The following is a 24,387-nucleotide window of genomic DNA, read 5'->3' as shown; positions in this document are numbered from 1 at the left end:
TTTTATATTATTTTTACTTTTTATCTTATTGATGTGATGGGTTACACTAATAGATATTTAAATGTTGTACCAGCTTTGTACACCTGTGTTAAATCACAATTGGTTGTAGTGTACAATTCCTTGTATACATTTCTGGATTTGGTTGCTGGTATTATGTTGGGAAGATTCTCATTTATGTTCATGAGAGATGTTTGTCCATAATTGTGTGAATTTTAGCAGGTTGTGTCTTTGAAGGAGTTGTACCATTTCACCTAAGTTATCAAAATTGTGAGCATAGAGTTGTACAAAGTACTCATTTATTATCCTTTTCATAATCTTAGGATCCATAGTGATATCCTCTCTTTCATTTTGGGTATTTATAATTTGAGTTCTCTCTCTTTTTATCTTAATTAGCCTGTCTAGAAGCTAATAGAACTTTTTTATTTTATCAAGGACCCAATTTTTGTTTATTTTCTCTATTAATTTCCTTTTTAAAAAATTAGTGATTTATGCTTTAACTGTTATTATTTCTTGGGTTCTGTTTACTTTGGTTTTATTTTACTCTTCTTCTAATTTCCAAGGTGGAAACTTAGATTACTGATTTTACATCTTCCTTCTTTTCTAACATATTCATTCAGTGCCATAAGTTTCCTTATAAACACTGTTTTTGCTGTATCCCACAAACTGATAAGCTGTGTTTTCATTTTCATTTAGTTACAAATATTTTCCAATTTCTCTTGAGATTTATTCTTTGACCCATTATGTTATTTAGAAGAATATTGTTTAATCTCCATTAATCCCATATTTGGGATCCTCCAGGTACGCTTCTGATTTCTAGTTTGAGTCCATTGTAATCCAAGAGCAGGCATTGTATAATTTTTATTCATTTAAATTTGTTAATTTGTGTTTTATTTTCCAGAATGTAGCCTGTTTTGATGAATATTCCAAGTGAGTTTAAGAAAAAATGTTTATTCTGCTGTTGTTGGATGAAGCAGTCTGTAAATGTCAATTATACCCAGTTGATGGATGATATGGCTGCGATCAACTATGTTCTTACTGATTTTCTGCCTCCTATTCATTTCTGATAGTGGGGTGTTGATATCTCCAAGTGTAATAGTGAATTTATGTATTTCTCTTTGTAATTCTATTAGCTTTTGACTCACATATTTTAACAGTCTGTTGTTGGATGTATACATGTTAAGGATTGTTTTGTCTTTTTGGAGAACCGACTCCTTTATCATTGTGCCAAGCTCTTCTTTGTCCCTGATAGCTTTCTTTACTCTGTCGTCTTCTCCATCTGAAATTGACTTAGCTACTCCTGTTTTCTTTTGATTAATGCTAGCATGGTGTCTGTGCCTCTGTCCACTTACTTTTAATCTATATTTGTCTTTATACTTAAAGTGGGTTTATTTTAGACAATATATATTTGAGTCTTGTTTTTTAATCCACAGTTACAATTTCTATTTTTTAATGGATACATTGAGACCGTTAATGTTCAAAGTGCTGATTGATGTAGTTGGATTACTATCAACCATATTTGTTATTAGTTTCTAATTTTGTTTTTTATTCCTACTTTCCTCTCCCATTCTCTCTTTCTGCCATTATCTTAATTAGGCATTTTATATAATTCCATTTTCATTTTCTATCTTTTCCTTGCATATTAGCTATGCTTTAAAAACTTTGTTGTGGTTGCCCTGGATTTTGCAATACACATTTACAGCTAATCCAAGTCCACCTTAAAATAACACTATTCTACTTCATGGATAATGTGAGTACCTTATAGTAACTAAATTATTATAATTCCTCCCTCCCATTCCTTGTATCATTGCTATTATTCATTTCACTTCTATCTAAGCATACCTAGGCATATATAGAGATAAACGTATACATATACTATATATGTATGTATACATATATATATATATCAGATATGTACACAAGCATGCATAATTGAATATATTGTTGCTATTGTGATTTTGAACAAACTGTTCTCTCCCAGATCAATTTAGAATAAGAGAAGTAAAAGTTTATATTTTAATTTCCTGTATTCCACCTTTGATGCTCCTCCAGGTTTCTCATATTATTTTCAGATATGATATATTATTTATATATATGTGATATTGTATATATATGATATTATATATTATTTTCTTTCTCTCTAAAGAAAAATTTTTAAACATTTCTTTTAAGTACAGTTTACTGGCAAAAAATCCCCTCAGTTTTATGTGTCAGAGAACATCTTTATTTGTCTTTTACTTTGGAACGACAGTCTCACAGGGTGGAGAATTCTAGGTTGATGGCTTTGTTTTCCTCAGCATTTCAAATATTTTCACCCAGCTCTCCTCCTGCTAACATGGTTTCTGTGGAGAAGTCATATATAAATCTTGCCTTTTCTCCGCAATGTGTAAGGTGTTTTCTCACTCTCTGGTTTCTTTTAAGAGTCTTTCTTTCTTTCATTTGAAAATAACATGCCTAGGTCTAGCTTTTTAGGCATTTTTCCTCTGCTTGGTGTTCTCTGACTTTCTAGTATCTGTTTGGTGTTTGATATTAATTCAGGGAAATTCTTGGTCATTATTGTTTCAATTTTTTTTTCTGTTTCTCATTCTGTTTTTCTCTTGGTACTCCCTTTATAGGAATGCTATATGGTTTATGGCTGTCCCATGGTTTTTGGATATTCTGTTCTTTTTTTTTTTTCAGTCTTTGTAATTTTGTACCTTTTAGTTTCAGGAGTGTCTGTTGATATATATATATTGCCTTTTATATTTCTTGAAGTTTTTTTCTGAGCTCAGAAATTCTTTCCTCAGCCATGCCTAGTCTACTAATAAGCCCACCAAAGACATTCTTCATTTTTGTTGCAGTATTCTTTTATCTCTAGCATTTCCTTTTTGTTATTTCTTAGGATTTCAATCTCTCTGCTTACATTTCTCATTTTTTCTTGCATGCTGTGTAGTTTATTGATTACAGCCCTAGCATATTAATCATAATTATTTTAAATTATTGTCTAATAATTCCAACATTCTGGCCGTATCTGGTTCTTATGCTTGTTCTTACCCCTTAATTTTGTTTTTATCTTTGTTTTCTTTGCCTTTTATATTTCTTGAAGTTTTTTTCTTGATGACTGGAAATGGTGGACTGAGGAAAAGCAACTATTATAAGTAGGACTTTAGAAATGTGATGATAAGGTGTGGAAGGAGGAGAAATGGTTCTACAGTCCTATAATTAGCTCCCAGTCTTTCAGTGAGTCCATGCCTCTGGACTGTGAATTTCACAAGAGCTTCCCAGTCTCCCCAACTCCCACTCTTTCAGATGGAACTGAGCAGCTCGAGTGGGCTGGAGTTGGGTACTGTCCTTCTCCTGGGTCAGTTATGCACTGATAATATCTCCAGTAGGTTAGACTCTAGTTAACCAGTTTGTCCTGAGAGCAGACCTTTTTAAGAAAAACTGAAAGATCTGGTATGTCTCACAAGGATTCCTTTCCTCCACTCCCTGCTGAAAGCCAGTGGAGCATTTTCTCCAGTATTTACTGTAAGATCTTGGTCAATCTTTTGGAAGTAAAACTCACAAAAATGTGGGGCCCCTATGACTGGGTCTCCCTGCAGGTTGTAATTCTCAGACTTGTCCTCTCTGAACCACAAGCAATTTGTAAACTCCTGTTCAGTTTCTCCTATCCCAGCAGTGGTTACTCTGAGTTTTCTGCTAGTGAGCCCTGTTTTGGTGATATATGACTCCCTGTCTGTCTCACCAATCTTGGGAGTAGTGGTTTGCCCTGTTCCTTCACCTCCATTACGGATCTAAGAAGTATTATGGATTTTTCAGTCTGTTCAACTTTATATTTATTGTTAGAACAGAGTGGCAACTTTCAAGCACCTTACATGTGAAACTGACAACTGGAAATTTCCATTTGTTTTTTTTTTAAATTCTTTCCCCTAGATATTAACACAACCAAACAACGTTCTTAGAAATTAGTATTTTCAAATTCCCTATTGACTTTTCTGTAACAAATAGTTTACATAGATTTGAGGACCGCTGCATCCTAGAACCTTACCTAAGTTTATGTATATGAAATGCTCCACTTCAGTGGGAACACTTGCTTGGATTTTGCTGCCTTTATCACAGAAGGATATTTACCTTCATTATTATTACATCTTTTCAATCATTTTAAAACAGTTGGGAATTTTTGCCTCTGAATTTTTCTAGGAAAATAAACATAATCACCATAAGGATATTTGAATGTTTTGTCAAGGTTACCAATGCTGGGCCCTAAGTGCTATTTGACATCTATGGTATTTATTTACCTCCACACCACACTTTCTCCACTCTCCTTTTTTTCTCTTCATATTAGCCACAAACTTCTCCAGGCAAATAACCTTACATCTTACTTTAACTGAGCCTCTATTCTCCCATTCACACAGTCTACAAACCTAGTAAACAGATTTTATTTCTGTTTTCTTCTTTGTCACTAATATACAATCTCAATCACTTTGGATCTATACTTTCTTTACAATTAATCTCTTGTTCATATATATTTTTTTTTTGCTTTTTAATTTCTTTACCAATTTAATTTTTTCCTGAATTTTAGAACAGTCCCTTGGAGTATCTCTATTTTAATTTAATTGTATTCAAGTTAAAGTCTAAGTACTCTATTCAATTATCCTTTTTAAAGGACTATTTTCATTATAAGCAACATATTTTAAACTTTCAAAAGCACACCATATTGATTACTGTAAAGCATTTTATCTTCTCATCTCGTGTTAAACACCACTATTATGTGTTCCTGTTTATCTCTCTGGTGCATTTTGATGACTCCTAGAATAACTATCAACTTTGTCCACATAATCCCTCCACTGTTTCTGAATATAATCTATTCTTTCTTTTCACATAATATTATTAGTGTTTAAATTCCTTCCTCTTAATTTAATGCAAGTTCACATATGATTTTAAAAAAATCAGTAAATTTCAAGTGGACTAAGACCTTAAATATGAAAAACACACTTTAAAAATTTCTACTAAATTGGAATATATTTAAGTCAATTTAGATGCAGGGAAGAATTTCTTAAACTAACTGTACAAATCATAAAAATAAAGATTGATACCTTTGATTGCACTGAGGTCTGGAGTATCTTTTTATTATTAAAAAAATGGAATACAATGAACATGAAGTAGAAGAAAATATTTGACTCACATGTAATCAAAAATTTCACTTATTGCATTCCTGTCTATTGGTAAGAAAAACACAAACATTGCAACAAAATGTTGAGCTAACGTCATGTTCAAATATTTCACAGTGGAAAAAAAAATAGATAGATAATAAAGGTAAAACCTTTTCAACTTTATTATTAACCTGGAAAATACAAGCCAAAGACCATTGAATTGCATACCATTTTATTTCTACCAAATTGAAAATTAAAACAATAAACACCAATAGAAAAAAAAGGAAAAATACAATTGTTAATGAAATAAAAAACAATAGACAGTGTAATCAGAGTATAAATTGATGTGAATAATTTTGAAAATGACTTGGTATTACCAAGTTGCAAATATGTCATTTTATTCTTTGAAATATTCTTGCATATCTGTGCCAGTAGATATGCATAAGGATTCTCATAACGACCTCCTGTTAGTTCTTGAGACACAACGTCTCTGCCTTTCCATGTACTAGTTGATTTGAATAGAATTCTCTTCACTTACCTCTTTATATCTCTGGCTTATCCTTATAATTCTAGACAGTGTCCCTTCCTAAGACAGAACTGCACAATGTCCCTAACCAAAAAGTCAATCTGTATGGCTTGGATTATCTATAGGATTATTTGATTATTCACAGACATTTATAGGATTACTTGCTGTGGTCCCCTTTTCCCCATTGCACAGTTATCTAAATTTTATGGAGTCAGGAGCTATTCAATCTTGTTTATCACTGTATCTTCAACACTGAGAAATGCATCTAGCACAGAGTAGGCATTCGACATGTATTCATGAAATAAATGGATAAATATATGATAGAACAAGTGAATAAACTAATACACCCTGCTATTGAATATTGCTAGATATTTAACTAATGCTTTTTAATTACATCACATAAATTGCCTGATTATTTTTCCTTCAGATATCTAACTTATGTTCAAGTCATGGCATTTTTTTTGTCTTGATTAGCAAAGACTTGGTATTTGACAAAATATGGTGCCAAATACAAGAGTGATTGTGTTAGCAAACGGTTTCAATAGAATAGATCTAAACGTCTTCGTTGGTCTGCTTTTGTAAAGCATTGAGGTATTTCAGGGGAAATGTGTAATCATTTTCCTCTCATGAAGGGTCATTCAGCTGGATAAAAATAATTGGCCCAACAGAGCTTGGGGAGTGGTGCCATACCCCAGTTATAAAACTGTTTACACGGGGAGATTGCTTGATATAAGCAACACCAAACCTGTTTGCAAAAGCCATATTAAAGACATCTAGGTAGGGAGAAAAAAACTAGCAGAATAAATCCTTTGAGAGACAGTTATTAAACTCAAAATATGTATTCTTCTAAACTACTTTTATATGCTAATCTAACTTTAGCATTGCTACTGATTTTGAAACAGGGTTAATGCACTTAAAGGAAGTTGTAAATATTTGTTCTTATTGTAAAATTGGAGGATTAAAGCTACTTAAAGAAGTCAGATTTGCCTCGATGAAATAAAATGAGGATGGGAAGTGGGAAGTAATTATGAGCTGATGCATTTTACATTATTCCCAGGTTCTGCTTTCAGTATTTTTTCGTCTTCCTTCCCTTTATTCTCAGAGAAGCTATAACTACACTTTCCCTTATCAGCGTTGTCCTTACAAACTTCGGATTGCATGAGTACTAAGTGCCTTCCGTGATTTATAGTATTTTTCGCAAAATGGAAACATCATTTAATAAAGAGATTAAACATAAATAGATTGAGGCATAGAAGTGAAAACTAACTTTAAAATGCCACACCAAAAAGTAAGTAAATAAACAGGCAAGACGGCTGCTTCCAAATTAAAGAATCCAGTAAAAATAAAGCCACTCCTGGATCTGTTCAGTCGTTTGCTTGTTTTATTATTTTTTAAGACACACTTGATGGATTCTAACAAAAACTCTTCTACGGCAAACCAGTGTCTAAAGAACAAAAATGATGTGATGAATCGAATTCCTCAGAGTTTCAACAATCAATATAAGAAACTGCTGACACACGGTGAGTGTGTGGGTTAGTCAGCTATTTCAAATGCTCTTCTTCGAGAAACTTCGACAGCAGGACATGCAGTGGGGAGCCGGACCAGTCGCTGGCAAATCATACTTGCTCATCTGTTGATGAGAACGAGTACGAGGAATCAGAGCATTTGAGACGATTTAAAGTGTGTATAACCAACCTGGAAGACTATACGTTTTAATGGCTATATGTAAATTAGAAGTATCCTGAACTAGCTAAAAAAAAAAAAAAACCAAAAAACAAAAAAAGCCTGGATGTCATTGGATTTTTAATTTTCTTTGATTTTTTTTCAAATCATTACTTTTAGCATAAGGAAAGTCTGCTAGTGGATAACAGCAATGCAAGGTGCTTATCTTTTGATCATACCACTTTGTAAGAAATAGCATATAAGTTCCCACTTTTAATTAAGGGTTAGGCATTTAATAGATTGACTTAAGGGCCTTACTGTAATGCTAAATTAGTTATGAATATTGCAACCCATGAAAGGTTTCTGTAAATCATTCACTGATTTGTGAGAATTTAAAAGAAATTTAAAAGAATAACTACAGATGGACTAAAGACAAATTTTATTATTTATAAAACATTAGAGCTTGTGAATTTTAGCCACTCTGCTGCTATTAATGTGATCAAATCACAAAATATTTGACTGATTCATGAATCTTAATTATAGAACCTGCCACCCTGGGAATAAAAAAGAAACGGTCCAGTTTCTTGCCTTCATGGACTTCTGTTATGAAGTCGTTAGTTTGAATAATTATTAAAACTCCACCCACAGCTTGGTGTCTGCTTTTCTTTAAGATTGTGGGTGATATTGGCAAAATATTGGGCATGAATAAAAATTATTGCAAATGCTAGCTGTGGGTTCTCTTTTAATGGGATGCAACATCCTGTAATGGATAATATTTAAATAGCTCATGTAACCTTAGTTTAAGAGCAAATGTGGCACTGATAAACTTTTACCTTTTGACTGGGTAATCTTATTTAACTTCTCCTCTTGGTGCATTCATTTCCCCTGGTTTTAAAAATAATGATAATGAGGTCTGCCTCAAAATGTTATTTTTATAATATAACACAATGCACTGAGAACTGAGTGAGACTGGTGTCACTACAGAATATATAGATAGATAATGTATATTTGTATAAGCATATATATATATGTGTGTGTTACAAAACTCAGGTTCGACTGCTCACTGCTCAAAAGCCAGTAATTCAAGAGGCAAAAGTCTATAGAAAGGAAAGCTGCTTAATCAGAAAAGCTGGCAATCTGGGGAGAAGGTGGACTCATGTCCAGAGACCAAGTCTGCAGATTCTGCTCAGCTGTGACAGTTTTTAAGGGAAAAGTGGTGGAGGTTGAGGGGGGGTCGATCTCAGTGAATCACGGAGGCAGGAGGTTGGATTCTGCTCCATCTCCATTGCGTGCAGACTGGCAGACTCTCTCTTTAAGATGTTATCTTGCTCATGTGATCTGCCTGCAGGATTGCCAAGGGGGCTGTTGAGGATTGAGACCTAAATATTCTTTAACTGCTTAATTCTTCATTCTTGCTTTTTTTTCCATATAGGAGAAGAATCAACCGGTTAGACAGGGCATGGTGTGCAGTCAGGAGACATAGGTCAGGAGTTAGTTCCAATTGCTTTGTGATCTCATTCCTATAATTAGGTCCTTTTAAGGTTAGAAGGGGACAGGAAAAGGACAAAATAACTGCTTTCATATATGTGATACATATATTTATAGATTATCTTAAACTTTTATAATGTCATCTTATTTAAGGAAACTTTATTTTATTAAAAAACTTAAAACAATAGATTAAATATTATCATCATGATCACATGTATCAGGTTTTCCAGGATTATCTCTGTTTAAAATATTATTTTCCATCACTCCCATGACTGTCATCAGTCTGTTCACACCTGTGAGATTTATAAGGCTTGATTGTTACAAATGCCAGTGTTATGATGGAATAAAAATTAAAATTCAGTAGGAAGGATACTGTGTAGATAAAATCAATATGACTACACTCTAGCATTACTTACCTTTTCTATTATTCATAAATGGTAACATTTTGTTTTCACAAAATATTGATTCAGGCAACACAAGGTATTTCTAAAACGTTTCATACAAAACAAAAAGAGCTCTGCGTGTCACAATTCTAGTGCCTAAAAAGGATTACTGAGATGAAATAAAGTTAAATAGCTTACTCCATTGAGTATTTAAGGATGTCAATCATTGCATCAATAAGAGGTAAATATGAGTAAGGAAAGACTCTCTCAGGTAGTTTTTTAGAATAAGCAAAAAGTACAGCTCTCAAGCTGTCTTGCTGAGTGCTATGCTAAGAGGCTTAACTGTCTCAAACACTTTATTCCTGCACATATGATAAGTCATATTTAATATCACTCTTCCTAGAAAAAGCAAACCTAGAGAGTGAATTAAATAAAATACAGAGGGTCTTCGTGCTGAATTTGCAATATGTGACAACAAAAGGAATATCCAAAGGCTTTCCTGAGTCCTTTAGGTCTGCATACTTGGCAGGATATCCTATATAAACATAAATGAATATTTAAATCAAATCATAGATTACGAACACAATTTAGTTGCTGTTGTGTCTGTCTCAGAAAAACGTGAGAATTGTGAATGAAAAATATTGCCCATCATATCAGTAAACAAGGGCTGTTGCAGCCGTCAATCTGTCACATTGTAGCCGCCCCCAAAGGTGACCCTGAGGGAACTCAGGATGGAAACAGGTTGCCTGTGATCAAGCCATCAGCCACTGCAGCCACCCACAAAGGTGCACCATGAGGGGACTCAGGATGGAAAAGAACAAGATACTGGTCCTAGAAGGCTATGGTGCAGATCAAAGGAGTGATTCCAGTAAGTGCAGGCTCTTGCATCTTCCCATACATAGAAAAGCACTAGATTCCTTAACTTGAATTATCTGGTTTTCTTTACTTAACTATAATCTCTTGATGTTCTGACTACTTGGTCTTTATTGCAAAACTCCTATGTATCCTGGCTCCTCCCTTACCACTTCAGAGCAGTCCCTCAGAGTGATCTGAGAGGCTGTCTCCTGGACTTGAACTCCTCGGAAAGTCCACTGAATAAAACACAATTCTCAACTTTCAGGTTGTGCATTTTTTTCCATTTGACAGAATGAATGTAATTATTGTTTTGTAATAAAGTAAAATTAACTATTAGAATGTATTATCCTGAAAACATGCTGTTCTTCTAATTATTTATTAGTAATTGCTTTCAAAAGTAAGCTAGAAAACATTTCCATTTCCACTTGAATTTGTATTCCTCATTAGAATTGTACCTTTCCATTTCTGCTTCTTACTTATCTATGGTTTGAAAGCTGTTCCACGCTTCTAGTTTGGGGCATACTTGAGCATGCTATAACACAATAAACATTCAAATGGAGTTGGAAAAATATTTTCCACTGACTTTTTTTTGTCTTCTGTGTTTTTTATTATCATCATAGTCTTTGCACCAAGATACACAGCAATGATACCAGGTTTCTTTTTAAAGCTTAGTATTAAATATTATATATCTTTCCTCATTTTAACTTTATATTATTCTGCCAAGGAAAAAAAAATAAAACTCACATTATTTGAAGCCTGGACATACATTCATATTTAACCAGACTGTGTAAAATTTGATGGCTTTGTTATTCCTGCTGTCAGTGGAAAATATTTTTTCCAACCATCAACTTAAGGAAAAAGGGCAAATCCTACTGAATAAATAAAAAAAATTAAACAAGAAAATGACACAGCAAATTTAAATAGAACTGCTACCCAACTGATCTGACTACCTTTATGTTTTCGAAATATTTTATGACCCCATTTATATATAAATGAATGAATTATTTAAAATATTAAAATAAAATTAGAAATAAAAGTTTTTACAATTTTTCTAACACATAACCTAGAAATATTCTCTAAACATTTCTATGTACATAATTTTATTCCTTCACTTTTCTATGACTAGAGATAGCATAAGTTTTAAATGGTCAGGTTAAAATGTGGTTGTTAGTATCACTAAGGTTATCTCCAAAACAATTTGCTATGTTTTGTGTTTGTTTTTCAAAATAGCACTTATGATGAAAGTCAATTATTTAAAATAACTGAGTACAAAATAATGAAATATGAAAATTTCATTAAATAAAGATATTGATGTAACTAAATCTATTTTTAACACCTCTCAACTTTCATTTAGGAGACTGAAAAGAGACAAACATAAAGGATGCTTCTCTTGTGGCCCATTGGAACTATATAATGAAAATGATTGATCACCCTTACCTGATTTTTGTGAGAGCCTAGTTTGATAAAATACATTTGAGCTTTTATATCCTTTTGAGACTTGACTGAAGGCAATCTCAAAATAGGTACTTTTAAAGTACATAGCTTAAACTCTTTCTTTTATGATTAAAGTGAATCTTGCAAAGAACTCTGAACTGTGGAGAAAAACAGCAAGGTAACACGCCTGACATGGAAACAGGCTTGGTGTGAGTTTATGGAAGATTCCATCATTACTCCTAGTCCTTCACCCCCTCTCTGTAATGAGTTATACATCCACCTAATGTTGCCATGTTCCTTTGTAATGCCTATCAGTACAGCACACAGAATATCTCCTTCCACCTTCTACCCCTCGTTTGTCATGTGACTTGCTTAGACAATAAAATGCTAACAGATGTGATGTAAACAGAGGTTTTAAATGTGCTTGCATTGCTTGGCTTAGTCACTTGGACTTCTACCACCTGCCATGAAAAAGAACATGTCCTGTGGAATTGTTGGTCCCCAGAATGAAGAAGATGAATGGAGAAGAATCTTAGGGTCTAACTGAGCCCGGCTAATAAGACCAAATAAGCCTAGTTGAGATCAGCCAAACTGTAGCCAACCTAAAGATCCATGAACCCAAAAAATGAACGTTTGCTGCTGCAAGCCATTGGGCTTTGGGATTGTTTGTTACACAGTATCACCACAGCTGTAGCTGCATAATACAGTTTGTAAGGTTGTGCTGAGTCAGTCAGGCTCCGGAGACAGACTGCTGGATTTGAATTCTAACTACACTGTTTTTGAATTAAGTGATATAGTTAAGTTATTGACTTACATTAAGGCCCTCTTTAAAGACAGTGAAGTGTAAATAAATTTACAGGATTGTTGTGAGAATTACTTGGGTTGAGATATATAATGTGTTTCAAACAATACCTCAAATGTAAGTGTTTGCTACATATAAATAAGTTACAATTCTTGATAAAGTCTAAAATTTCACATAATTTCACCTAGAATGGTGATCTTTATGTAAAAACAAAAACATATATTAACCTTTAATGTTTAAATATAAACAGTAATGCTAGCTGTTTATAAATTATATACTTGAGTGTGCGTGTGTGTGTGTGTGTGTGCGTGTGTGTGTGTGTATCTAAATCTCAATGTAAGAGCCAACCTGCAATGGCTCAGTGTTTTAGTATTTCTCTAAAGTATCACACTATACAGAACATTAAATTGGATGGCCACAGATATTTGGGTGGAGTAAGATATTGAAAATTCTGAACAGAAAGTTACCAAAATCTGTATTATTTCCCTATTGCTACTGCAATAAATTATTATAAATTTAGTGGCTTAAATGATACAAATTTGTTATTTTACAGTCAGGAGGTCAGAAACCCAAAATGGGTCTGACTGAACTAAAGTAAAGCTGTTCTCAGGGTTGTAGTCCTTCTGGAAGCCCTACGTCAGAATCCACTTGCTTTCTATTCAATCCTTTAGACGTGGCCCGCATTCTTGGACTGGTGGTCCATTCTTGCATCTTCCAAGTCAGCACTAGCAGCTGCCATCTCTCTTGTTGTGGTTCCCTGTCCCAATTTAAGGATCTTTGTGACTACATTGAGGTTACCCAGATAACACAGAATAGCCTCTATCTTAAGGTCAGTTGGTTGCAAACTTAATTCCATCTAATTCTCCCCTGCTATGTAATCTCATATTTCCAGTTTCTGGAGATTGGATATAGCTATCTCTGAAGTCGGGGGACACTATTCTGCCTACAAAGATACTCAGCCTAATTTCTAAGGACAAAATAATAGTGTTACCAACTTTATCTATTACAGTGAAAAACAAACTCATTGCCATATCTTGTGACAATAAAATACTTCTCTGTGTTACTGTGTATTAAAATTTCCATATGTGTTTTTTTTTTCCATTTGGGTGAACATGCATATTTGTCTGAAACAGAATGCTCTTGTGTGCAAATCCGCACATCCTATTTACATTAATAAAATCTTTCAGAAAACAACATTATATATTTTATGTATTCTACATACAAATATATTTTTTTCCTATTTAGAAAAGTCCTCCACAAGAGAAGTGTTTTCAAATCGGCTGTTTTGGGATTAAAAAATCAGTGCACATCTATTCTTTATCATGGCTCTCCTATTATACAAGTTTTTATTTTCAACCTTTATTTTTTTACCCTCTTATTCTAATACTAGCCATGCTACAGGTATTTTTTTTTTTAGTATTTTTTAGTATTTTTATGACATGAAGTAAAATTCCATTGGGTGACTTTTGTCCAATTAGGGCATTTAGAATAACCTATATGAGCTTCAACTGAAATGGAAAAACTATCAAGAATCTACTTTTATTCTATTATTTTCTTCTTAATAGCAAAGTTTGTGTTTTCATATTGCTTTTCTTTTTCCCCTTGAATTCTTGATAAAACTTATTTTACAGAGGAGAAGTGAAATACTTTATAATTTGCTTTTAAGACGCATTTAAAATGGAAGTAAGATAGAATTATTTTATATAGATGTGATTTGCTGTCCATTAACATACAAAGAATAAAGGCGAAAATTTTTATTTAAGAAATGAATTTTCTTTCTTTTAATCTTTTCATCTTGTTAAGAATGTATTATGGGGCAGAGGAAGTTATTGAAAGTTGTAGGGAACTGTCACTATTACAAATACTATTAAGCTTTTGCGTTCTGGACACCGCTTGACTGAAATTTTGTAGATCAGAATCCTCTTTTTCCTCCCCTCATTTAGATATTTTTGCAATGTCACAAAACTATTAGATTTCACGTGGCATCTACAATATCATTTAATTCTGAAATGCCGAGAGCACAGTTGGCTGCAAGTTGTTTGTTGGTGTGATCGTTCCAAACAATTCAAGGATAAATCTCGCTGACTGACTTTGCTAAAGAAAATTAATGGTGTCAGCAATGTAACCTCCGAGATGAGGGACAAAGACAGGTAGCTGTGGAATCTGAGGAAAGTCACAGAAAAACACCAGTTACCCTGCATTCCCGGAAGCCTGTGTATCTGCCAGTAGCAAAAACAACACGATTTGAAAAGAACGCTAACATCACTAAGGGTAGACCAGAGCACTTTTGAGGTCAGCACGGTTTTAGTGCCTCAACTGGCAAAATTGGGACCATTACTGTAGATTTCTTTCTTTAAGGTCATGTCATTTATTTCTTTTTAAAGGCAAAGCATACATTTTAAGGACAATGGCTACTGGACGAAATTCAACTATAAACTCGTCTGTCTTCAGGTTTCAAAATGACAGACCCATTTTAAAAATGCCATAGCTCTTCAGATTGTTCGGAAAAGCAAAATCCTTTAAACGACTTTGAACTTCGTATCTTCATCTTGTTTATGCATTTGTTTCCCTTTGATTTTAAAATCCTCTAAGGGTGAGTTTCCTTCCTCTGTTCTCAGCTGGTTCTGATCTATCATGCTATTTTCAGTGTCTCAACCCTAAAAGGCTTAACATTTATGGCTTTAATTTTCAGTGTCATGTTCTTTTCAAATGCCAATAAAAACTAACTTTAAAAAACACAAAAGCAGGAGGTGGTTGACTATGTTACTTTAACTGGCCTATCCGAAATAGGAAAAAAAAAACAAGTTCCCGATAATTGTTCATTTTTTGACCATGAAAATAAGAGAAATATTGATAACAGTAAGTTGTTCACACTTCCTCCAAATAATACGGAAAATACACTTTAATTCCAAATATATCTGAAGGAAATTTAAAGTTTAAAACAATGGCTGCATACTAATCATGTTTATTTTAATAAGTGCCTAGATAAAACAGAGTTTAAAATACAGCATATATGAAGAGGAATATTCACAACACAAACTAATTTCCTCTTACTCCCTTGGGCAACCCGAAGTTAATTATGGCCAAAATGACTCTCTGATCCATATTATTTTGAGAATCAGATAACGCAATCACTTGCCATTGCATTTTTTGATTTAAAAAGTCCTGTTAGATGATATGACTTGAAAATAATAATGGTAATAATCACAGTAAGTGAAAATCCCCACAGCATACAAATATTTCTGTAAATTTTAAATGTGCACAGTCATGACATCACTCACGTGACCAGTTGGAGGGAGAATGTATTTTGACAAAAGACAATTAAATGTCTTTTCCTGAAACATAGCTTCAAATAATACCTTCCATGCATGCCACCTTGCATTTTACAATGAATAAAAGTTTAAAATTTTGCATGATTTATGTCATAATATCTAGAAACTCTATCGCTTACTTAGTTCAAGTCCAGAACTAATCATTTCATCCTCGATTCAACAAAATGTTCAGGGGGAGGTTATAGCTTAGAGGTAGAGCACTTGCTTAGCATGTACGAAGTCCTGGGCTCAATCCTCATCACCTTCATTAAATAAATAAATAGACCTAGTTTACCCCCCTCCCCCGCCAAGAAAAAGCAAAGCACAAGTGGAGGATTTAAAAAAAATTGTGAGATCTTTAAAAAATGAATGTGCATACATAAAGCAATGATGAAACTAAACAGAACTCAGTTCACTTTGTCCAAACAAAAATATGCCTCTTTTTTTTTCTGAAGTTAATGCTTTAATTTTTTTCTAAAATAAAAAACCCAGACCAATCAACACATTTTTATCTAAAACCATATCCGGAAGGATTTTTTATTTCTTCTTTTCACAAATATTCACTTTCATTAGTCAAAGAAGCATGTTGACGCTCCTGACACACTTTTTCTTGACATGTCCATCAGCATTTGCTCAAACTTCCATACATGCAAGTTTCCTCCTCAGAACACAGCTGTATATAATGGCTGGAGTCTTCTATGACCTAAAAACACCTTTCCAAAACCACAGGCTTTCTCTTCCAATATTATAGAAATGGTATGTTAGAAAAGCAGTAATCCCTCTCTGCAGGAAATTGAAACTATATTATCAAATCACACCCTGATGTGAAAATGGATACCAAGCTATAATCTTCCTGCACACACGGCTAGTGTACACTGATGTGAGTGTGGTCCTGCACTGTGACTGAGCAGCAGATTAGGAGTGGACTGTTGGGGACGGTTTCTAGGATTGACTCATGAAACTTCCTGTACAGGATCTTCCATAAAATTTCCCTTTTCTTTGGACATGATCCAATGTGTCTGAAAGCCCAAGGGTTGAAAGACAGAGAACCTCAAGATGAAAGAAACCCTGGTGTGTAAATTACACCTAGGAAGAAAGACAGACCAGTCAAGAGCACAGTGTTGAAATTTACTTGAGTGATAAATGTCAGTCACATTTGAGTACTTGTACATTTATTAGAGTAGCTAGTCTTACATGACCTTACACCAAAATTTTGGTAAAACTGAAGGAGACACAAAATGGCCTCCCTGATGCTAAGGCAGCTTACATAGTTCACTGTGATGGGTTAACTTGTTTTCTCGGAGTTCTTTCTAACAGACCCACCTGTTTTATTCCTTGCTACTCTACTGTTTAACTTGCTTGAATGATTACGTGCTCAGTCACCCCCAACCCTATGATTTACTCCCTCCCCAAAATAGCTTGTAACCAAAACCCAGAAGCAGTTTTCCAGGAAGAAGTTCATGGAATGATAACACTGAAGGAACAACCAGATCCTCCAAGAGCCCCCATGACATGGGAGGGATCAGACCTGATATAGCCAAGGCTGCAGGGAGCGACCGGAAGTTCCCACTGACACACAATAAACTTTTATAAAAGACTCTACTGTTCATTATCACTGATATGCTCCGTCCCATTTGCCTATACGATCACCAAGCGCCAACCCCAATAAGGAGTCAGTTTCCAAGGCATGAGCCTGCCGTGACTCCCCTGTGGGGGGCAAAGCAATAAAGTGGCTCTCTTCTTTACTCCCCAAGCTCTGCCACTGAGTTTGAATTCACTTTTTGGGGTGCAGAGGCTGATTTTTTGGCAACAAAGCTGGTAACTGGAAATGGCTTGTTCCCTTTACAGGCACCTAAAATGTGTGTCATTGGCTTAGTGGTTGGATGACAGGTGGTAAGAAAATAGATATTGTAAATCTTGTAGCTGAAGATCTGGCAAAATGTTCAGGAAAACTATTGCCATTTAATTGTTGAAAATTTTCAAAATAGACTATGTGCTTGCCTAGCCTAACTTCACAGAAATGGAGTTAAGACCAAGTGTGTATCGGCTATGATTGGCAGCTTTTAGCAAAGTACTGTAAGATATGAGATCAAGTAAGAATTGACTGGTCTTCAAATATAGACGCTAATAGAGGAAATAAAGAAATAAAGAAAGTCATGGGGTTGGAAAAGGCACCACCTCTAGATCACGTCTAGATCTAAGTCAAAAGATTTGAGACTGGAAAGACCCGATAAGACTCCTTTGTTGGATGATTGTCTTAGTCTTGAGAGAAAGATCTTTCAAACTAATACTGACATATCTGAATCCTTTCCTTCAGTTTACCCCAAATTAGCCAAAAATTAGTGGGATTAACTGTAATAGATTGATAAAATAAATTAAAAAATACTGCAGATCTGAGAATTATGCACCAAGAACTTTGCATAGTTTTGCTGCCACATTTGGAAAAAAAAAAAAAAGAGCAGAATTCTAATACATTTTAGAGGAATTGTTTTCTTAAAGGAAAAAATAATCCAGAAAAAAATGGCTTGACTATTTTACTTCAAATCATCCCTTGGTGTTCAGAGTTGCCAAGTAGGAGGAACGCTATAAAAGTCACACACTACCAAATAGGTAATTTTATGCACTTCAGATGTAGCTTTGCAAAATAATAAACAAGGAAAAATTTGTCAGAATGAGGGAAAAAAAAAATCAAGCAATCCTGCAGAACAATGTAAAAGGAGGCCAATTAGGGAGGGTCCCAGTAAGATGATGCCCCAACAAAGCAGAAGTTTCTGCAGTGCCTAACCTGTAGGATGTTGCCATTGCTCTGGAAAAGTGATTTCAGTGTGCCTCTCATTCTTCATTTTCCCAGATTAAAATTTTTATTATGGTCGTGTGATAACCTTACACCTGCCACAATGGCTATCACCGAAAAGACAACAAATGACAAGTGTTGGCGAGGATGTGGAGAAAAGGAAACTCTTGTGCACTGTTATTGGGAATGTAAATTGGGGCAGCCCCTATGGAAAACAGTATGCAGAGTCCTCAAAAACGAAAAACAGAATTACCATATGACCTAGCAATTCCACTGCTGTGTCTTTATCTGAAGAAAACCAGAACATTAATTAGAAAAGATATGTGCACCTTTATGCTTATCGCAGCATTATTTATAATTACCAAGATACAGAAGGAACTTAAGTACCCATCAATGGTTGATTGGACAAAGAAGATTTTGTATATATAATATATAACATAAGTTACTCAGCCATTAAAAAAAAGAATAAAATCTTGGCATTTATGAGAACATAGATGATTTAGAAGATATTATGTTAAGTGAAATATTCAGATAGAGAAAGATAAATTCTGTACGTTTTCACTCGTGGAATTTTAACAGCAAAATATATGAACAATCATAACAAATAAGAAACAGGGAACAAAGAAGCGGTTTCCAAGAGAGACGGGGTGGGGGGAGGAAATAAGTGAAGGAGATGAAGAGATACAAACTTCCAGTTATAAAATAAATGAGTCATGGGTATGAAGTGTACAATGTGGGGAAGATAGTCAATAATTATATTGTATCTTTGGTAACAAATCATAACTAGACTTATTGTGGGGATCATATTGAAATGTATAGAAAATTTTAAATATTATGTTGTGTAAGAGAAACTAACATTGTATTGCAGGTCAGTTATATTTCAAAAAGCAATAAATAAATAAAAAAACAAGCTCAAAGGGAAAGAGATCAGATTTGCGGTTACCAGAGGCTGGGGTAAAGGGGTGGACATTTAAAGGTACAAACTTCCAGTTATGAGAAAAATAAGTACTAAAGAGGTAATGTACAACATGATAAATATTAACACTGCTGTATGTTTATATATGAAAGATGTTAAGAGAATAAATCCTAAGAGTTCTCATTACAGATTTTTTTCTATTTCTTTAATTTTGTTTCTATACAGGATAATAGAGATTCACTAAACTTGTGGTAATCATTTCATGATGTATGTAAGTCAGATCATTATGTTGTAGTGCTCGCTCCAGCAGCACATACTAAAATTGGAATGATACAGAGAAGATTACCACAGCCCCTGCGCAAGGATGACACACAAATTTGTGAAGCGTTCCATATTTTTAAAATGCTCAATATCACTAATTATCAGAGAAATGCAAATCAAAACTATGATGAGGTATCACCTTACACCAGCCAGAATGGCCATCATTCAAAAGTCCACAAATGACAAATGCTGGAGAGGCTGTGGAGAAAAGGTAACCCTCCTTCACTGCTGGTGGGAATGCAGTTTGGTGCAGCCACTGTGGAAAACAGTATGGAGATTCCTCAAAAGACTAGGAATAGACTTACCATATGACCCAGGAATCCTGCTCCTGGGCATATATCTAGAAAGACTCCAACTTCAAAAAGACACCTGCACCCCAATATTCATAGCAGCACTATTTACAATAGCCAAGACATGGAGACAGCCTAAATGTCCATCAACAATGACTGGATAAAGAAGATGTGGCAATTTATACAATGAAATACTATTCAGCCATAAAAACTGACAACATAAAACCCATCTGCAGCAACATGGATGTTCCTGGAGAATGTCATTCTAAGTGAAGTAAGCCAGAAAGAGAAAGAAAAATACCATATGAGATTGCTCATAAGTGGAATCTTAAAAAAAAAAAAAATACAAAACAGAAACAGACTCATAGACATAGAATACAAGCTTGTGGTTGCCAAGAGGGCGGGGGTGGGAAGGGACAGACTGGGCTTTCAAAATGTAGAACAGATAAACAAGATTATACTGTATTGCACAGGGAAATATATACAAGATCTTATGGTAGCTCACAGTGAAAAGAAATGTGACAATGAATATATACATGTTTATGTATAAATGAAAAATTGTGCTCTACACTGGAATTTGACACAACATTGTAAAATGACTATAACTCAATTAAAAAAGTTTTAAAAAATAAATAAAAAAATAAAAGGTAAAAAAAAATCATTATGTTGTGTATCTTAAACGTGTACAGAGTTGTATGTCAATTATATCTCAATCAAACCGTGAGACAGTGAACAAACAAGCCAACAAACTTGCACAATGTGTTATAATGTAATAGTCGTGACATTCTCAATGTCATTATAAATGGGTACAACTAAGATGGTTTGCTTTTCAATTTAATACTTTATTCCTCATTCCTCTGACCTTAATTTTATGAAAATCTCAAAGCTGAACAAAAGAAATTTTTTAAAGGCATACTGTAATATTATTCATTTCTGTTTGCAGTTGTGTACTATATGAGACATTAAATACTCTCAGTAAGTACTATTTACTACGATCAGTCCTGGAACTTGCTGGCCTTGGGGTCCTCACTGTGGTCTCTCAACTCATCTTCTCTGTCTCTCGAACTCCAGTTTTCCATCATCTACTAAAAATCTGATGCAGATTTGTCTACTTTAATAAACAAATAAATATAATAGCATCTAGGGACAATCAAAGGAAATGCAGTGTTTCTTTTTATCCTCAACAGAATTACTAAAATTAACAAGGACGCTGATTAGACGCTTGGTAAATGTAGTAATGGCACAGTGTGTATGTTTACAAAATGCTCCTATTAAATGACGTTAGGGGAAAGACAAAATTGTGAAGTTTTTCTTGCAGTAAATGCTAATGTCTCTTTTGATTTGAAATCCATTAATGAAAAAAATGTAGAAACAGTTCAATATATATATTTGAACTATATGTCATGAAAGAAACTGTCCATGCAGAACACAGGTATCAATGGAAAAATGATAAGTGCTTTCATCAATTTTGCCTTATCATGCACAAATCTAATGTCATTGTGAAGCCACTGAACGGTTTAAGTGGAATGAGTCCTTTAGAATGTAACATTTGTGGCAGTACAAATACTTTCAGATAGCTCAGGCAGAAATGTGCTGACGCTCCTATTGTCTGATTATTCTTTCCAAACCCAGGGGCAAGGTTTTATTAAGATTTATGTATTTTATGTGGCTCAGAAGTATTTCACAACTTATTTACTGCTTTGGTGAGCTTCATTATACATTTATTATTATCAAAATATGCACTTGCAAGTACTGTATTTTTATATTTGGGGAGGCTTCACATACAACATGCACTTAACTAATGACATTTTTCAGTTCTATTATTCATAAAAATTTCTGTAGCTTATCCCTCAAGAATAGCAAGAGAACTCTTTATGAAAAGGAGGGAACTGTTTATTTATATCTCATCAGCAGAGTTGCCTGCAGGTTGCAGTTTTTTACTGACAAGTCCAGTTTTTCAGAATAAGGGAATGTAAACTCACACTGCACAATTTCGGGATCCTAAAAGATTCCTAAAAGAAGTATTATACTTTTAAAAATAAGTATCCGATATGAAATTATAAATGCTTAAGTATTTTAAAATTAAAAATAAAAGTTAAAACTCTGTATGGCACACTTTGTCCTTTGTTCATAGCTGCCCTCACTTTGAGGTATATTAATTAAAACACTACTTTGAGAGTGACAATCATCAATATTGGTTTGTTATTTTTTACTAACAAGTCTGTTTTGAACTCTCTGTCTTTGAATTTTCCAACCTGAAATGTAAAATAAACTTTGAAAATCATTGTACTAAGTTAGAACAGTAATCCATCAATTTTTGTGCTGCAACTATAAATTGTGTATTTTCGAGATGGCACAACATTCTGCAATGATGCCAAACTCAAAAGTTACAACAGTGTCCAAATATCTGTATTGTGTTATGATACATTTAAATATTTATGATAAATATATTTATCTAATAATTTGCCCTTACCAGAGCTGAAAACATCTGTTGATAATTGATACTCAAAAGAATAACGATATTTGTAACTGAATGAGGGGGAGTAGATCTTTACTGAAGAAGCTTCCACAGTAATAGAAGGTAGATACAGGAATCCAGTATACTGAATAAAATACATTTATGTTCTGTTTGTTAGTAGTCTACAAGATCCTCTATAATTTGCACTAATATATATTAAAAATATATGTATAGAGAAAAATGATCTATCAAGCCATGAAAGACATGGAAGCGACAAAAATCATGGTTTCCAGGTGTCTGGGAAGAGGGAGGGAGGAATGAATAGATGGAGCACAAGGGGTTTTTAGGGCAATGAAATTACTCTGCATAATATAATAGTTGTGGGTATATGTCATTATCATTTGTCAAAACCCATAGAATGTACAACATCAAGAGTGAATCCTAATGTAAACTATGGACTTTGGTTGATAATAATGTGTCCATGTTGGTTCATCAATTGTACCAAATATGCCTCACTGATGAGGGTAGGGGAGTTTATATCTGTGGGTGGGGAGGGCTATGTGTGAACTCTCTGTATTTTCTGCTCAGTTCTGTTGAGAACCTGAAACTGCTCTAAAAGAATAGTCTATTTTAAAAATTTTGCACTAATAACACAGAAAGCTGAGTTAAAACATGACAGAAATATCTGCATCTCTTTTATAGAAGAGATAACTCTTAGCTGCATCTTGTGGATAGATGGACTTCTGACAGGCAGGGTTTGGGGGAGAATAGTTCAGTGAGAGGAAGTAACTATGAACGACCTCTCTTTGGTCTTCCAGGGCCAAAAATATAAGTGACAAACCTCAAAAGTGCAAAGTCTCTAATGACTTTTCTGTACTTTTGATAATCCCAAGACATTGACCAGCTGTGCTGAAGATGGGAGCAGCTCCATCGATCTAAACAAAGTTGTTAGACAATTTTCAGTGTAAGTAAAATAAATTAACTTTGGAAAGGTAATTCTGAAAATTGAAGCATAGAGTCTCAGGATTATAGGGAACCAGAGAAATCACTTAGCTTAAAACTCTATTCTGTAGAAAAGTCTTTTCTAGAAAAATGTCCTTTATAAGTCATCCTGACATCCTTCAGTAATTCCAGTGATATTTTATTTCCTTCCTTATTAAAAACATTTGTTGACCCACAGCTATGTAGAGTTGGGCATAAAAATGTGAATAAGATACAGTTTTATGGCATATGCAAACTAGACGTTAACAAGTTGCTAAAATATTGTTCACTAGCGAAAGAATGATGAAAGGATTCCTTGTCTTTTCTCTGTCCCTATCCCGTTTTAAGCCTGTCGCTGAAATTAGCATATGAAATTATGGTGACTGTTTCCTTGTTTCTTTAAGGTTTTATTTGTATCTGTACCCTCAAGATGTAGCATTTGCCTATCACATAATATGTGTCCCATAACTATTAGTTACTTGACCAAATCAAACTGCAGTAAAATAAGTTTCTATGAGGAGGTGATTTAATTTACATCATAAATATGACAAATGCATTATCTTGAAGGGAAAAGAGCAAAATACAGGGGAAGTTTAGTGTCTGCTGAAGGAAAATTGTATAGAAAAGAGCAATGGCTATAAGGGGTATTAACAGCTTAACACTGAGGAGTTATGATCTTTATAAAGCCTAATAGTAATAATAAGAATGACTGCTATTCCAACATAACTGTGATAAATTCAATTATATAAAACTTTGGAATCTTTTTTATCTGTATTCTTAAAGAGTTTAACACATTTTACTTTTTTTTAATTTTCTTTCTTAATCTCATTTTTGACAGCTATCCTTAATAAATGAAAACCATATATATTTAAGGTGTACAAGTTCATATTTTGATATATGTATATGATGCAACAAGTTCACCACAATCAAGCAAATTAACACAGCCATCACCTCTACCACTGCTGTGTGTGTATGTGTGTGTGTAGGGGTGACAGCTCTTAAGGTGTTATATAATATATGTAATATATCAAATGGTT

At 34.0% G+C, this 24,387-nt stretch overlaps 1 non-coding gene across 1 annotated transcript; it reads left to right on the top strand.

The window, feature by feature from the left end:
* Window positions 1-19,596: 19,596 nt before the first annotated feature.
* LOC116659415 lies at window positions 19,597-19,699 on the top strand. Its single transcript, XR_004314795.1, has one exon. It is a non-coding gene; the product is annotated as a U6 spliceosomal RNA (small nuclear RNA).
* The last annotated feature ends 4,688 nt before the right edge of the window (window positions 19,700-24,387 follow it).

The sequence above is a fragment of the Camelus ferus genome, chromosome 2 (genome assembly GCF_009834535.1).
Source record: "Camelus ferus isolate YT-003-E chromosome 2, BCGSAC_Cfer_1.0, whole genome shotgun sequence".
Classification (NCBI taxonomy): domain Eukaryota; kingdom Metazoa; phylum Chordata; class Mammalia; order Artiodactyla; family Camelidae; genus Camelus; species Camelus ferus.
The sequence above is the reverse complement of the archived record's forward strand: the minus strand, read 5'-3'. Positions and strand labels throughout refer to the sequence as shown.